We start from the raw sequence: 4,470 nt of genomic DNA, 5'->3' as shown, positions 1-4,470 counted from the left end.
CTGCAAACCAATCTCTGGGACGGATGCACCCGAAGATGCGTTCCTGCGTCAACATCTTGAACGGTAACTGGTGAAGGACCCGGTTCAAGACACGCAGGTCCAAGATTGGTCGTAACCCACCGCCTTTCTTGGGTACAATGAAGTAGGGGCTGTAAAACCCCGTCTTCATATCGGCTGGAGGGACCGGCTCTATCGCATCCTTCACCAGTAGGACTGCGAGCTCTGCACCCAAGACAGGGGCATCTGCTGCTTCACTGAAGTAAAGTGGACGCCCTTGAACTTGGGAGGGCGCCGTGCGAACTGAATCGCATAGCCGAGCCTGACGGTTCGAAGAAGCCACCGAGATGGGCTGTGTAGCGCTAGCCAGGCTCACAGACATTGCGCAAGTGGCACCAACGGAACTACAGGCATACCCGCAGTGGGGCAGCGAGGAAGAACGCAGGGAGCCGGCCCGGGTGTCTCGTAGCCAGTCCGAGGCGGGGTCTGAGTGTGTGTAACACTGACCTGCGTTCGAGCAGAGGGTGCGTGGGTAGTCCTCCCGATCCGCTCACTGCTGCTCACTGGTGAGAGAGGAGGGTGAGTGTGATACGACACTGGATCGTCCACAACCTCCCGTCCCCTCTGGGGACCCAGAGATAGAGGAAATTGTTCTTTTGTCAAGTATTTGGGTACCACCGACCGAGAGGTCAGTGGCAGAAAAAAAAACACATCAATTTGCAGAAATGCCACACAAGTTGTCACTAAAACTTGAAGGCACATATTTAATTTTCAATCTAATAAGCAAAATCAAAACAATTTTATTTTACTTAAATGTAAATAAAAACCACACCAAAAAATAAATAAGTAACTGCAATAAGCAGATATGAATGGTGTGTATGTGTGTGTGTGTACATACGTGAGTGAGTATGCTCGTTCCATATTGCATATGTGCTCTAGTACCAGGCCTTCATTTTGTATGGAAATTTTCAGATTTATGCCAGATTTATATATATATTTTTTTTGACAATGAAAAAATTATGTATAGATTTTTTCGTATTTCCCATTCATTTCAATGTGGGGTTTTGTGTATCTTCCTCTCGAACCCTACTCATTTTTACATTTTTGTCCTTTAAAATGAACAGTGCTCTGTTTTAATTTTAATCAAAAACACAAAATTAATGTTTTTTGTGCATTTTTTTTTTTTTTTTTTTTTTTTTTTTTTTTTTTACAAGTAGGCCAACAGCGCCCCCCTAAGTACATAAAACTACTTACCATAGGGGCATTAGGACCCGGGGTGGGCAGTTGCTGGCTGCTGCTACTGCTACTGCTACTGCACACCGAACGCCTCATTCTGTACTTGCATTCTCATATCAAATATAAGTCAGAATAATCAAAAGTTTGCTTCGAGAATGACCAAACTGCTGATTTGAGTTACTCGTCTTATCGACAAGGCATAGAAAATCCTCTTAAGATTATGTATTATCACAAAGAACATTAAACTCTGCAACAATGTTTCATGAAAAGGAACATTATGCCACTATAGACGTAATTACAGCAGTCACATAAAGCACCAGACAGTCATAATGCTGAGCTAATTGATGCATTCATTACGTCCCTTTAGGAGATATCAATGGGCCATCAATGTTCCCTGTGCTGTTTTGGTAGGGCATTTGCTAATTACATATCTGCATTATCTAAGACCAAGTTAGGTTATTGTATTATTTATCAAAGCAACAGCTTGTGAGGTTCTAAATTTAAAGCAAATGCAGAGACTTTATAAATTAATGTAACTGTAATCCTCAACGTGAAAGCATACCTCTCTATTTTTTACTTCCTTGTGGGTGCATTTCTTCCCTATACTTGTAGTACTTCTCCGTAATCGTCAGTGGACTGTGAAAAAAACCCATGTTTATTTAATGACTTTGTGGAAGGTTGAGTATCCTAGCTCTATACTTGATCATAATCCTTGTATACTATGATCTTTTTACAGATACATTTTGTTATGCGACTCGTTATGAAAGCAAAGACTTGCATTATTGATGTTGGTACGAATGTTTTAGCAGTTCTAATTATCCTTGTTTTGGCAGAAGTATTGACATTAAAACTCTGAAAATGACTGAATTATTCACATCCAGAACAAAAGGAATTTTAAAAACAATTTTGCTGACAAGTTTTGTATTTGCCAATGGAAAGAAATATAACAAATAATTAAATTTCACATACTTTGTAGACTTTTTTGTGTCACATACTTGTGTCGCAAAGCTCACTGTATTTGCTATTCATTATCCACATCGCCTGGAGAAAGAAAGTGTTTTGAACAGAGGTTTGTAGAATTTTGATGGCGCCATCTGGAAAAGTGAAATTAAAACAGAGCACTGTTCATTTTAAAGGACAAAAATGTAAAAATGAGTAGGGTTCGAGAGGAAGATAAGTCCTTCATTGTCAGACTAGATCTATCTAAATTAAATCAGTGTGTTCATTGGGAAATTCTTGTTGAAATGTGGAATGTGACATTTTCCTGCTTTATAATAGCATGTTTCTAAGTTGGTGGGAACTGATCATGAATACAGAGTAGAAAGACATTGAACTGAAAAAGTCTTCCATGTCCAAGCTAAATTAATCCTCTTGTGTTATGAGATGCTTGATGTTTTTGTCACAGGAGCTTTATAGTAAGGGTCTTTTGTCTATTGATTTTGATATATCTAATTGATTTAAATAGTATATAAATGTATACTGTATGAAACACTTTTTATATAAATGTCTTGAATGAAATATTGCATCAACAAATGCCTTGAAATTATATAAATTCTGTTCAAATTCCTGTACTTTCAAAGTATATACTAAGGCCTTAGCTCTGTTTAGTAGTTTAGAACCAACTTTTTGGTCCCTATATTTTTTGGTTATTTTTCAACTTTTTGAATCTGACAACTCCTTGGCTCATGTGGCCTCATGGGATAGAAAAATGTCCACTGGTTCCACGCTTCAGATTCTCGGTGGATACAGTACAGTAGGTCATCTGTGTCTTGTTCACCTACTGTATTATGAATTCTGAGCATTTGGGCATCCTACTTATTTGAAAATACTGCTTTTTGAATATTTTATAAAGTAAGTGGTGCAATGGATGTTACAAAAGTGTGATAATGAATAAAAGCACTTCAACAGAGCTGGTACATTGTCTCAAACACATCTCCCTTTGGTATTCACCTTTACAGCACAGGGTTGATGGGTAAAGCTAGCACGACTTGGCATCACTACCATCTTTCTCTAGATATATCAGAGCACTGGGCTGTTTTAATAGAGAAAACTGTGTGTTGACAGTCACATCCTTTACTTTTTATGGTGCAGAACAGAGAGACAATTGAAACAGTGGCTAATAGGAAGTTTAACAGGAATATTTCTCAAGTCATTGTATTTTAGCTATTGGTCCAGGTTTGCATGGTATGTCATCTCAAACATTGGTATGTATGAGACATAATGCTTTACTCTAACGTCTGATAACAAAAGAAGCTTATACATTGCTAGTCAAGTCATAATTTGATACTCCTCTTTGATGATGGTATTATTAAAGGTCGTCATCTCTTTGAAAAATAACAGACGCCCAATGCATAACAAAAATATTTCAGGAAATATGACAAACTCCATGCAGCACAGAAACTGTTGCCGTCATTCAAGGCTTATATTAGGATGTGTGAATGGCAAATATTAAAGTAAAAGATGAAATTGTTGAAATGCTCGATTTCTATAGCATGTTTTGAGACAAAAGATCATTTCTTTTTAAGAGGTCAAGGCTTTGCTTGCCTATTTTGCTTTAGTATAGATGCTTTCTAAACCTTGTTTTTGCATCAAACATGTTGTGTTATGTTTTTTTTATTTCTTTAGCCTTTAGCCCTTATTATAATGGACTGTAGAAAACTCACAGGAAATTTGAAGGAGAGAGAGAGGGAATAGCTTTCTCTGTGAGTTTAACAGGTTGCAGTCTGTGCCACAACTAAACAAACACATCTTTGTACTCAGCAGTACACAGTGATACAAATGCTACACTTTTCAATACTGCAAATCCTTCTCAATTAGAAAGCACCAAAGCATATTCCAGTCAAGGAGACTTTACCTGCACAAACCAGTCATTTTTAAAAGGTTGCCCATCACAGATGTTAGCTGGAGCTGCTGTTGTTAATCTAACTGATGTTGTTCCCAAATGAGCTGCCACCATATTCTATTACTGTATTTACTAGGTTTTAAGTGAACAGCCTTAAATAATACAGCTGGCTTGCTGTGATGGAAATAAACTAATGAGAAGAATGCCAGGTTTAGGTTTTACGAAATGAATGACAAAGCCTTGAGTTGACGTGACTGTGCTAGCAATCATGGGAATGGCTGAATGTAATCTCCAACACTAAAATTAAATTAACTTTTCATTTTATGGGCCATGGAGGAAGAACACGTCATTGCTTAGAATGTTTTCATTCACATTTTTATGTTAGTATTTATTTA

The sequence above is a fragment of the Sinocyclocheilus grahami genome, unplaced genomic scaffold, assembly GCF_001515645.1.
Source record: "Sinocyclocheilus grahami isolate Dianchi unplaced genomic scaffold, SAMN03320097.WGS_v1.1 scaffold344.1, whole genome shotgun sequence".
Taxonomy (NCBI): domain Eukaryota; kingdom Metazoa; phylum Chordata; class Actinopteri; order Cypriniformes; family Cyprinidae; genus Sinocyclocheilus; species Sinocyclocheilus grahami.
Note: the sequence above shows the minus strand (reverse complement) of the source record.